Source organism: Pristiophorus japonicus, chromosome 9, assembly GCF_044704955.1.
Source record: "Pristiophorus japonicus isolate sPriJap1 chromosome 9, sPriJap1.hap1, whole genome shotgun sequence".
Taxonomy (NCBI): domain Eukaryota; kingdom Metazoa; phylum Chordata; class Chondrichthyes; family Pristiophoridae; genus Pristiophorus; species Pristiophorus japonicus.
In genome coordinates, this window is record NC_091985.1 from 10,265,460 (window position 1) to 10,278,694 (window position 13,235).

Below are 13,235 nucleotides of genomic sequence, written 5' to 3' on the forward strand. Positions count from 1 at the left end.
ACCTGACCAGTTGACTGATATCTTCCTGCAGTCGACAGCTTTCTTCTTCATTATCTACCACATGGCCGATTTTAGTCATGTGAGCCTCCTAGTCTGATCACAGTCCCCTGATCACTCCCCCCCCCACCCCCGACCCCCGCCACCCCCCTCCTTCGCTTGAATATTCCTCCTATTTTAAAGACAATGGTCTCATTTCCTTTTTTTTGGGAAGGGGCAATTTTCAATGGCCTCCGCCCACGTCCCCACATATCTTGTCTGCAAAGCAGGCAGACAGCAAAAAAAAAAGAAAGACTTGCATTTATATAGTGCCTTTCACGACCACCGGATGTCCCAAAGTGCTTTACAGCCAATGAAGTACTTTTGGAACGTAGTCACTGTTGTAATGTGGGAAACGCAGCAGCCAATTTGCGCACAGCAAGCTCCCATAAGCAGCATGTGATAATGACCAGATAGTGCCATGAGATCTTTTGTGTCCTCCTGAGAGAGCAGACGGGGCCTCGGTTTAACGTCTCATCCATAAGGCAGCCCCTCCAACAGTGCAGCTCTCCCTCAGCACTGCATTGAAGCAACAGCCTAGATATTTGTGCTCAAGTTCCTGGAATGGGACTTGAACCCACAACCTTCTGACTCAGAGGGGAAAGTGTTACCCACTGAGCTGACACTCGACAGAGGAAAATGGGGCGGGGAATGGGAACCTCAACTGCCTAATGCCAACTGAGGTTCTCCAAACTGTGAACAACACTCCAACTGTGACATAACAGAGATCTTGCACAAATGACATCCGAGCTTTTGCATTTTATGTCTTTAGATTCTATTTGCCTGTCTTTTGTGGCTCGATCTACTTTACTAACCTGTGCTCACACGTCAAGGTCTCTCTATTCTCCCACTCCGTTTTACCACTTGAGTTTTATGACCTTGTCCTATTGAAGGTGGCAGGAGAGTTGAGAATGGCGATTTAAAAAAAGCATACGGGAGCCTTGACTTCAATAACAGAGAAATAGAACACAAAAGTAAGAGGTTATAAAACACCGGTTGGGTCTCAGCTGGAGGATTGTGTTCAGTTCTGGGCACCGGACTTTCAGAAGGATGTGAAGGCCTTGGAGAGGGTCCAGAAGAGATTTACCAGAATGGTTCCAGGGATGAGGGACTTCAGTTACGTGGATGGACTGGCGATGCTGGGGGTGTTCGCCTTAGAGCAGAGAAGGCCGAGGGAGATTTAATCGCAAAGGTTTTAGATAAAGTAAATAAAGAGAAACTGTGTCCAGTGGCGGAAAGGTTGGTATTCAGAAGACTCAGATTTAAGGTGATTGGCAAAAGAACCACAGGCGACATGAGGAAACATTTCATTGCACAGCGAGTTGTTGTGATCGGGAACAGGCTGCCTGAAAGGGCATTGAAAGCAGATTCAATGTTAACTTTCAAAAGGGAATGGGATAAATATTTGAAAAGGAGAAATGTGCAGGGCTATGGGGGAAGAGCAGGGGGGAGTGGGACGAATTGGATAGCTCTTTCAAAGAGCCGTCACAGACACGATGGGCCGAATGGCAGACTCCTGGTGCTGTACGATTCCAAATCCTTTTCCACATTACGACGTTCTTTCCTGTTTCTCCGATCTCCGTCTCTATCGCCCTTCGCTCGGTGCCACAGGAACGTTGGGAGTTCAGCTCACCAAAACCCGGACCCACCGCTCTGTGATGCAAAATGACAAAGTGAATAATGTCACTTTGCAAACTCCACTCTTTCCCTTTCCCGCCCCACCCCCTCCCCCTTTACACACAGGTTAAAGAGGGTCAAATCCATGTTGGGTGGCAGTGCGGTAAATTGGGCTGCACCTTGCTCTGTTTATCTCCTCGCTTCAAATCAACAGAAGAGATAATGGGGCAGGGTGTAAAATCAGCTGCCTAATACTGGCCTCTTGAGCTATTTTAATCGCTCCACCATTGGCGGCCGTGCTTTCTGTTGCCTAGGCCCCAGGCTCTGGAACTCCCTGCCTAAACCTCTCCGCCTTGCTACCTCTCTCTTTCCTCCTTTAAGACGCTCCTGAAAACCTACCTCTTTGCAACGTAGGAACATAGGAAATAAGAGCAGGATTAGGCTATTCAACCCCTCGAGCCTGCTCTGCCATTCAATAAGATCATGGCTGATCTGATCATGGACTCAGCTCCACTTCCCTGCCCACTGCCCCCCCTTACCCTTCACTCGCTTATTTTTCAAATATCTGTCTATCTCCACCTTAAATACATTCAATGACCCAGCCTCCATAGCTCTCTGGGGCAGAGAATTCCACAGATTTACAACCCACTGAGAGAAGAAATTCCTCCTCATCTCAGTTCTAAATGGGCTACCCCTTATTCGTAAACTATGCCCCCTAGTTTTAGTTTCCCCTATGAGTAGAAGCATCATCTCTGCATCTACCTTGTCGAGCCCCCTCCGTATCTTATATGCTTCAATAAGATCACCTCTCATTCTTCTAAACTCCAATGAGTATAGGCCCAACCTACACAACCTTTCTTCATAAGTCAATCCCCTCATCTCCGGAATCAACCAAGTGAACCTTCTCTGAACTGCCTCTAATGCAAGTATATCCCTCCTTAAATAAGGAGACCAAAACTGTATGCAATACTCTAGGTGTGGCCTCATCAATACCCTGTACAGTTGTAGCAGGACTTCTCTGCTTTTATATTCTATCCCCCTTGCAATAAAGGCCAACATTCCATATGTCTTCCTGATTACTTGCTGTACCTGCATACTAACTTTTTGTGTTTCATGCACAAGGACCCCCAGGTCCCTCTGTACTGCAGCATTTTGTAATTTCTCTCCATTTAAATAATAATTTACTTTTTTATTTTTCCTGCCAAAGTGGATAATCTCACACTTTCCCACGTTATACTCCATCTGCCAAATGTTTGCCCACTCACTTAGCCTGTCTAAATCCCTTTGCAGATTCTTTGTGTCCTCCTCGCAACTTGCTTTCCCAACCATCTTTGTATCAAGCTTTTGTTCGCCTGCCCTTATGTGGCTCGGTGTCAAATTTTGCTTGGTAAATACGCCTTGGGATGTTTTACCACGTTAAAGGCGCTATATAAATGCAAGTTGTTGTATCCAGACTGGTTCATCAGGGGTGGGGAGGGGCTGGAACACTCCAAATCCCAGCCCCCGAATCGGGCGAGGATGAATTTGAGCAGGCCTCATACGAGAGTGGGCTTGTTGGCTGGTTCCTACCTTCATGTGAGAGAACTGTGATTTGCGGGAAATCATATTCAAGTTTCCTGCATCAGTCGCAAATCCTGGGAGTCGGTGCATTGCCTCTTTATACGCTAAACCTCAGAGCGATTATAATCAAAAGCAAAACACTGCGGATGCTGGAATCTGAAATAAGAACAGAAAATGCTGGAAATACTCAGCGGGTCAGGCAGCATCTGTGGCGAGAGAAACAGAGTTAACGTTTCAGGTCGATGACCCTTCGTCACAACTGGCAATAGTTCGAAATGCAACAGATTCTTAAGAAGGTGCTGGCGCTCTGAAAGGGGGAGGGGCATGGATGGGCAGGACGGGGGGGGGGAGGGCGGGGTGTATGGAAAGAACAAAAGGGAAGGTCTGTGATAGGGTGGAAGGCAGGAGAGATTTGAGAGACGAAGGGAATAATGGGCTGAATTGAGATGGTAATAGCACAAGTTAGGGAACAAAAGATGAGTCTAGATAGGGTGTGAATGGCGGAATCATTGCCAGCTGCCATGGGAAACAGAGAGACACAAAATAGAAAGCCGGGGGGTGCAGATGAGTTTTTGTGAGTAAAATGGGAGGAAAGGGAAGCAAATATGGGCCGAGGCATGAGTAGTGATATAACCAACTGGGCTGTTCCCCCCCCGCCGCCTCCCTCCTCCATCATCGTGTTTGTTCTGGTGAGTCGAACTTTCCATATCAGGCACCTGGTGACAACATCAAGCACTCCCAGGTCAGGCACAGTCCCCTTGGGTGGAAAACGTTAGCTCCCCCTCTCCTGCACGGATTACGTGATTCAGTCCGAAGCTCGGAGAGCATCCTACTCCCTCAGCGGGACATTTTCCATTTCCCACCCTCGGGACCGCTCGCTCTGTCAGTTAAGGGGCTTGGTATCCTTTGGTATCGCGTTGGTTAAAGTGTTTGTAGAATTCATTGGCTTGCTGTTGTAACGTATTTCTTATCCCGTTCATTTGGAACCAGAGGAAATGAAACTCCCTCAGTGCCACATCACAGGCAATTTCTTTTGTGTGTTAGACTATTGGGAACTGTCCCAGAAAATAGAAACACAGAAACATAGAAAAGAGGTGCAGGAGCAGACCATTCGGCCCTTCGGGCCTGCACTGCCATTCAATAAGATCATGGCTGATCATTCACCTCAGTACCCCTTTCCTGCTTTCTCTCCATAACCCTTGATCCCTTTAGCCATAAGGGCCATATCCAAATCCCTCTTGAATATATCCAATGAACTGGCATCAACAACTCTCTGCGGTAGGGAATTCCACAGGTTAACAACTCTCTGATTGAAAAAGTTTCTCCTCATCTCAGTTCTAAATGGCTTACCCCTTATCCTTAGAGTGTGTTCCCTGGTTCTGGACTTCCCCAACATCGGGAACAATCTTCCTGCATCTAACCTGTCCAGTCCCGTCAGAATTTTATATGTTTCTATGAGATCCCCTCTTATCCTTTTAAACTCCAGTGAATACAGTCCCAGTCAACCCACTCTCTCCTCAAATGTCAGTCCTGCCATCCCGGGAATCAGTCTGGTGAACCTTCGTTGCACTCCCTCAATAGCAAGAACATCCTTCCGCAGATTAGGAGACCAAAACTGAACACAATATTCCAGGTGTGGCCTCACCAAGGCCCTGTACCACTGCAGTAAGACTTCCCTGCTCCTATACTCAAATCTCCTAGCTATGATGGCCAACATACCATTTGCCTTCTTCACCGCCTGCTGTACTATAGGCCGATCAGTTTAACATCTGTAGTGGGGAAAATGCTTGAAACTATCATTAAGGAAGAAATAGCGGGACATCTAGATAGGAATAGTGCAATCAAGCAGACGCAACATGGATTCATGAAGGGGAAATCATGTTTAAATAATTTACTGGAATTCTTTGAGGATATAACGAGCATGGTGGATAGAGGTGTACCGATGGATGTGGTGTATTTAGATTTCCAAAAGGCATTTGATAAGGTGACACACAAAAGGTTACTGCAGAAGATAAAGGTACGCATAGTCAGAGGAAATGTATTAGCATGGATAGAGAATTGGCTGGCTAACAGAAAGCAGAGAGTCGGGATAAATGGGTCCGTTTCAGGTTGGAAATCGGTGGTTAGTGATGTGCCACAGGGATCGGTGCTGGGACCACAACTGTTTACAATATACATAGATGACCTGGAAGAGGGGACAGAGTGTAGTGTAACAAAATTTGCAGATGAGACAAAGATTAGTGGGAAAGCGGGTTGTGTAGAGGCTGCAAAGAGATTTAGATAGGTTAAGTGAATGGGCTAAGGTTTGGCAGATGGAATACAATGTTCGAAAATGTGAGGTCATCCACCTTGGGAAAAAAAAACAGTAAAAGGGAATATTATTTGAATGGGGAGAAATTACAACATGCTGTGGTGCAGAGGGACCTGGGGTCCTTGTGCATGAATCCCAAAATGTTAGTTTGCAGGTGCAGCAGGTAATCAGGAAGGCGAATGGAATGTTGGCCTTCATTGCGAGAGGGATGGAGTACAAAAGCAGGGAGGTCCTGCTGCAACTGTACAGGGTATTGGTGAGGCCGCACCTGGAGTACTGCGTGCAGTTTTGGTCACCTTACTTAAGGAAGGATATACTAGCTTTGGAGGGGGTACAGAGACGATTCACTAAGCTGATTCCGGAGATGAGGGGGTTACCTTATGATGATAGATTGAGTACACTGGGTCTTTACTCGTTGGAGTTCAGAAGGATGAGGGGTGATCTTATAGAAACATTTAAAATAATGAAAGGGATAGACAAGATAGAGGCAGAGAGGTTGTTTCCACTGGTCGGGGAGACTAGAACTAGGGGCACAGCCTCAAAATACGGGGGAGCCAATTTAAAACCGAGTTGAGAAGGAATTTCTTCTCCTAGAGGGTTGTGAATCTGTGGAATTCTCTGCCCAAGGAAGCAGTTGAGGCTAGCTCATTGAATGTATTCAAATCGCAGATAGATAGATTTTTAACCATTAAGGGAATTAAGGGTTACAGGGAGCGGGCGGGTAAGTGGAGCTGAGTCCACGGCTAGATCAGCCATGATCTTGTTGAATGGCGGAGCAGGCTCAAGGGGCTAGATGGCCTACTCCTGTTACGAATTCTTATGTTCTTATGTTCTTATGTACCTGCATGCCAACTTTCAATGACTGATGTACCATGACACCCAGGTCTCGTTGCACCTCCCCTTTTCCTAATCTGCCATCATTCAGATAATATTCTGCCTTTGTGTTTTTGCCCCCAAAGTGGATAACCTTACATTTATCCACATTATACTGCATCTGCCATGCATTTGTCCAATCACCTAACCTGTCCAAGTCACTCTGCAGCCTCTTAGCGTTCTCCTCACAGCTCACATCGCCACCCAGCTTAGTGTCATCTGCAAACTTAGAGATATTACACTCAATTCCTTCATCTAAATCATTAATGTATGTTGTAAATTGCTGGGGTCCCAGCACTGAGCCCTGCAGCACCCCACTAGTCACTGCCTGCCATTCTGAAAAGGACCCATTTATTCCCACTCTCTGCTTCCTGTCTGCCAACCCGTTCTCTATCCATAGAAACATAGAAACATAGAAAATAGGTGCAGGAGCAGGCCATTCAGCCCTTCTAGCCTGCACCGCCATTCAATGAGTTCATGGCTGAACATTTTGAAACTTCAGTACCCCCTTCCTGCTTTCTCGCCATAACCCTTGATCCCCCGAGTAGTAAGGACTTCATCTAACTGCCTTTTGAATATATTTAGTGAATTGGCCTCAACTACTTTCTGTGGTAGAGAATTCCACAGGTTCACCACTCTCTGGGTGAAGAAGTTTCTCCTCATCTCCGTCCTAAATGGCTTACCCCTTATCCTCAGACTGTGACCCCTGGTTCTGGACTTCCCCAACATTGGGAACATTCTTTCTGCATCTAACCTGTCTAAACCCGTCAGAATTTTAAACGTTTCTATGAGGTCCCCTCTCATTCTTCTGAACTCCAGTGAATGCAAGCCCAGTTGATCCAATCTTTCTTGATAGGTCAGTCCCGCCATCCCGGGAATCAGTCTGGTGAACCTTCGCTGCACTCCCTCAATAGCAAGAATGTCCTTCCTCAAGTTAGGAGACCAAAACTGTACACAATACTCCAGGTGTGGCCTCACCAAGGCCCTGTACAACTGTAGCAACACCTCCCTGCCCCTGTATTCAAATCCCCTCGCTATGAAGGCCAACATGCCATTTGCTTTCTTAACCGCCTGCTGTACCTGCATGCCAACCTTCAATGACTGATGTACCATGACACCCAGGTCTCGTTGCACCTTCCCTTTTCCTAATCTGTCACCATTCAGATAATAGTCTGTCTCTCTGTTTTTACCACCAAAGTGGATAACCTCACATTTATCCACATTATACTTCATCTGCCATGCATTTGCCCACTCACCTAACCTATCCAAGTCACTCTGCAGCCTAATAGCATCCTCCTCGCAGCTCACACTGCCACCCAACTTAGTATCATCCGCAAATTTGGAGATACTGCATTTAATCCCCTCGTCTAAATCATTAATGTACAATGTAAACAGCTGGGGCCCCAGCACAGAACCTTGCGGCACTCCACTAGTCACTGCCTGCCATTCTGAAAAGTACCCGTTTACTCCTACTCTTTGCTTCCTGTCTGACAACCAGTTCTCAATCCACGTCAGCACACTACCCCCAATCCCATGTGCTTTAACTTTGCACATTAATCTCTTGTGTGGGACCTTGTCGAAAGCCTTCTGAAAGTCCAAATATACCACATCAACTGGTTCTCCTTTATCCACTTTACTGGAAACATCCTCAAAAAATTCCAGAAGATTTGTCAAGCATGATTTCCCTTTCACAAATCCATGCTGACTTGGACCTATCATGTCACCATTTTCCAGATGCACTGCTATGACATCCTTAATAATTGATTCCATCATTTTACCCACTACTGAGGTCAGGCTGACCGGTCTATAATTCCCTGTTTTCTCTCTCCCTCCTTTTTTAAAAAGTGGGGTTACATTGGCTACCCTCCACTCCATAGGAACTGATCCAGAGTCAATGGAATGTTGGAAAATGACTGTCAATGCATCCGCTATTTCCAAGGCCACCTCCTTAAGTACTCTAGGATGCAGTCCATCAGGCCCTGGGGATTTATCAGCCTTCAATCCCATCAATTTCCCCAACACAATTTCCCGACTAATAAAGATTTCCCTCAGTTCCCCCTCCTTACTAGACCCTCTGACCCCTTTTATATCCGGAAGGTTGTTTGTATCCTCCTTAGTGAATACCGAACCAAAGTACTTGTTCAATTGGTCTGCCATTTCTTTGTTCCCCGTTATGACTTCCCCTGATTCTGACTGCAGGGGACCTACGTTTGTCTTCACCAACCTTTTTCTCTTTACATACCTATAGAAACTTTTGCAATCCGCCTTAATGTTCCCTGCAAGCTTCTTCTCGTACTCCATTTTCCCTGTCCTAATCAAACCCTTTGTCCTCCTCTGCTGAGTTCTAAATTTCTCCCAGTCCCCAGGTTCGCTGCTATTTCTGGCCAATTTGTATGCCACTTCCTTGGCTTTAATACTGTCCCTGATTTCCCTTGATAGCCATGGTTGAGCCACCTTCCCTTTTTTATTTTTACGCCAGACAGGAATGTACAATTGTTGTACTTCATCCATGCGGTCTCTAAATGTCTGCCATTGCCCATCCACAGTCAACCCCCTAAGTATCATTCGCCAATCTATCCTAGCCAATTCACGCCTCATACCTTCAAAGTTACCCTTCTTTAAGTTCTGGACCATGGTCTCTGAAATTACTGTTTCATTCTCCATCCTAATGCAGAATTCCATCATATTATGGTCACTCTTCCCCAAGGGGCCTCGCACAATGAGATTGCTAATTAATCCTCTCTCATTACACAACACCCAGTCTAAGATGGCCTCCCCCCTAGTTGGTTCCTCAACATATTGGTCTAGAAAACCATCCCTTATGCACTCCAGGAAATCCTCCTCCACCGTATTGCTTCCAGTTTGGCTAGCCCAATCTAGGTGCATATTAAAGTCACCCATTATAACTGCTACACCTTTATTGCATGCACCCCTAATTTCCTGTTTGATGCCCTCCCCAACATCCCTATTACTGTTTGGAGGTCTGTACACAACTCCTACTAACGTTTTTTGCCCTTTGGTGTTCTGCAGCTCTACCCATATAGATTCCACATCATCCAAGCTAATGTCTTTCCTAACTATTGCATTAATCTCCTCTTTAACCAGCAATGCTACCCCACCTCCTTTTCCTTTTATTCTATCCTTCCTGAATGTTGAATACCCCTGAATGTTGAGTTCCCAGCCCTGATCATCCTGGAGCCACGTCTCCGTAATCCCAATCACATCATATTTGTTAACATCTATTTGCACAATTAATTCATCCACCTTATTGCGGATACTCCTTGCATTAAGACACAAAGCCTTCAGGCTTGTTTTATTAACACCCTTTGTCCTTTTAGAATTTTGCTGTACAGTGGCCCTTTTTGTTCTTTGCCTTGGGTTTCTCTGCCCTCCACTTTTCCTCATCTCCTTTCTGTCTTTTGCTTTTGTCTCCTTTTTGTTTCCCTCTGTCTCCCTGCATTGGTTCCCATCCCCCTGCCATATTAGTTTAAATCCTCCCCAACAGCACTAGCAAACACTCCCCCTAGGACATTGGTTCCAGTCCTGCCCAGGTGCAGACCGTCCGGTTTGTACTGGTCCCACCTCCCCCAGAACCGGTCCCAATGCCCCAGGAATTTGAATCCCTCCCTGCTGCACCACTGCTCAAGCCACGTATTCATCTGCGCTATCCTGCGATTCCTACTCTGACTATCACGTGGCACTGGTAGCAATCCCGAGATTACTACTTTTGAGGTCCTACTTTTTAATTTAGCTCCTAGCTCCTTAAATTCGTTTCGTAGGACCTCATCCCTTTTTTTGCCTATGTCGTTGGTACCAATGTGCACCACAACAACTGGCTGTTCTCCCTCCCATTTCAGAATGTCCTGCACCCGCTCCGAGACATCCTTGACCCTTGCACCAGGGAGGCAACATACCATCCTGGAGTCTCGGTTGCGGCCGCAGAAACGCCTATCTATTCCCCTCACAATTGAATCCCCTATCACTATCGCTCTCCCACTCTTTTTCTTGCCCTCCTGTGCAGCAGAGCCAGCCACGGTGCCATGAACTTGGCTGCTGCTGCCCTCCCCTGATGAGTCATTCCCCTCATTCCACATCACATTCCACATCAGTACATTACCCCCAGTGCCATGTGCTTTAATTTTGCACACTAATCTCCTGTGTGGGACCTTGTCCAAAGCCTTTTGAAAGTCCAAATACACCACATCCATTGGTTCTCCCTTGTCCACTCTACTAGTTACATCCTCAAAAAATTCCAGAAGATTTGTCAAGCATGATTTCCCTTTCATAAATCCATGCTGACTTGGACCGATCCTGTCACTGCTTTCCAAATGTGCTGCTATTTCATCTTTAATGATTGATTCCAACATTTTCCCCACTACTGATGTCAGGCTAACCGGTCTATATTTACCCGTTTTCTCTCTTCCTCCTTTTTTAGACAGTGGTGTTACATTAGCTACCCTCCAGTCGATAGGAACTGATCCAAAGTCGATAGACTGTTGGAAAATGATCACCAATGCATCCACTATTTCTAGGGCCACTTCCTTAAGTACTCTGGGATGCAGACGATCAGGCCCTGGGAATTTATCGGCCTTCAATCCCATCAATTTCCCAAACACAATTTCCCACCTAATAAGGATTTCCTTCAGTTCCTCCTTCTCACTCGACCCTCGGTCCCCTACTAGTCAGAGGGAAACGAAGGTTCGCAAGACTGACTCCTGGGATGGACGGGGAGTGGGGCTTGGCCTCTGAGGAGAGATTGAGTAGACTCAGCCTATATTCCCTAGAATTTAGGAAAATGAGAGGCAATCTCACTGAAAGATATAAAATTCTTACAGGGCTTGACAGGGTAGATGCAGGGAGGATGTTTCCTCTGACTGGGGATTCTAGAACCAGGGATCACAGTCTCAGAATAAGGGGTTGGCCATTTGGGCCTGAGATAAGGAGGCATTTCTTCTCTTAAAGGGTTGGAATTCTGTACCCCACAGGGCTGTGGATTATCAGTCATTCAAGACAGAGATCGATAAATATTTGGAGATTAAGGGAATCCATGGAGATAGTGCGGGGAAGGTAGAGTTGAGGAAGAAGATCAGCCATGATCTTATTGAATGGTGGAGCACGCTCGAAGGGCCAAATGGCCTGCTTCTGCCTCTGGTTCTTATGTTCTAAAAGGCGAGATAATGTTGTCCCTGAATTTCCTCAAATTTACCCTGAAATTTTAGCCGTCAGCAACATGCGGCAAAATTTCCTGTGATTCTCATTAGCATTGGAAAGCACTGCCTGACAGGGAGGTGGAACTTTCAAAAGGGAATGGGACAAACACGTGAATGGAAAATTTCCAGGGCTATGGGGAAAGGGCAGTGGAGTGTGACTACAACAACAACTTGCATTAATAGAGTACCTTCAACGTAGGAAAACGTCCCAAGGAGCTTCACAGGAGCGTTGTCACACAAAATTTGTCACCGAGCCACATCAGGAGATATTAGGACAGGTGACCAAAGGCTTGGTCAATCAGGTAGATTTTAAAGGGCATCTTAAAGGAGGGGAGAGAGAGAGAGGTAGAGGCACAGAGAGGTTTAGGGAAGGAATTCCTGAGCTTCAGGCCTCGGCAACTGAAGGCACGGCCGCCAATGCTGGAGCGATAAAAATCGGAGATTCTCAAGACGGCAGAATTGGAGGAGTGCAGTGATCTGTCAAATGGATACAATGGGCCGAATGGCCACCTCCTGTGCTGCCTGACCCGATTAATAATCCAGAACCTAACAAAACGGTATAAAATAAGTGGGAATCGATGTAACAGGGAATTCACGCCAGTTTCCTTTTCATGTCTGAAATCGAAAAGTGTAAAGCCGTCAAACTATCCTTCATCTATATCGGGCACAGCGTGTTTTAGAAAATGCAATTGTGCAAATGGAAGGCTTTTAATTTTTAACGTAACTCATTCTAATGTCAAGTCAATACGTGGAAAGATGCAGGTCCCAGTGAGGAGAAAATTTTGCTTTAAAAAATTTGCTTTGAAATAAATCTCCGTAAAACACCAGGGGCTGGAAATTCAGTTGGGTAGCGCTACCCTTGAGTGCCCGAGAGGGGTGCCAACGGGCCACTCAACGCTTACCGCCCGAGCGCCATCTTTACCGCCTGACTGCCGCGCTGCCAGTGTCTGCCGCGGACTTCATTGGTGGTTTAGCGGCGGCGATATCAGTTAGCGTTGCGCACTCTGGCGCCACCCACTTGGTGACATCATGGGTGTGCAACGGACCCGTTAGTGCCGCGATCCCGAACTTCACTCCTCTCGCCTGCTGCAGCGCCTGGCACCGTCAGTGACAGCGAGCGCGGGCGTTCCGTGGGAGCTCCCGGGGCGATATTATAAAGCAGGAGCTGGTGGGTGTTCAGTGTGATATCTTTTAATGTCGCTGTGATTGTGTGAGGTCTGGCATACAGCAACAACAATTTGTATTTATATACCCCTTTAACGGTAGTAAAACATCCCAAGGCGCTTCACAGCAGTGGTTTAAGGCAAGACAAATAAATTTGACATCGAGCCATATAAGAAGAAATTATCACAATTGATCAAAAGCTTGGTGAAAGAGGTAGGTTTTAAGGAGCGTCTTAAAGGAGGAAAGAGAGGTGGAGAGGTTTAGGGAGGGAGTTCCAGAGCTTGGGGCCCAGGCAACAGAAGGCACGGCCACCAATGGTAGAGCGATTATAATCAGGGATGCTCAAGGGGGCAGAATTAGAGGAGCGCAGACATCTCAGGGGGTTGTGGGGCTGGAGGAGATTACGGAGATAGGGAGGGGCAAGGCCATGGAGGGATTTGAAAACAAAGATGAGAATTTTGAAA

General features: G+C 46.5%; 1 long non-coding RNA gene across 1 annotated transcript in view; it reads right to left on the minus strand.

Moving 5' to 3' along the window:
• Positions 1-448: 448 nt before the first annotated feature.
• The window catches only part of LOC139272566 (uncharacterized), a 29,534-nt gene continuing 16,747 nt past the window's right edge, over positions 449-13,235 (minus strand). Inside the window, exons 2-3 of the long non-coding RNA XR_011594890.1 lie at positions 3,223-3,369; positions 449-1,689 (exon numbers count right to left, since the gene is read on the minus strand). This is a non-coding gene — a long non-coding RNA (uncharacterized lncRNA). The remainder of the gene's footprint in view (positions 1,690-3,222; positions 3,370-13,235) is intronic.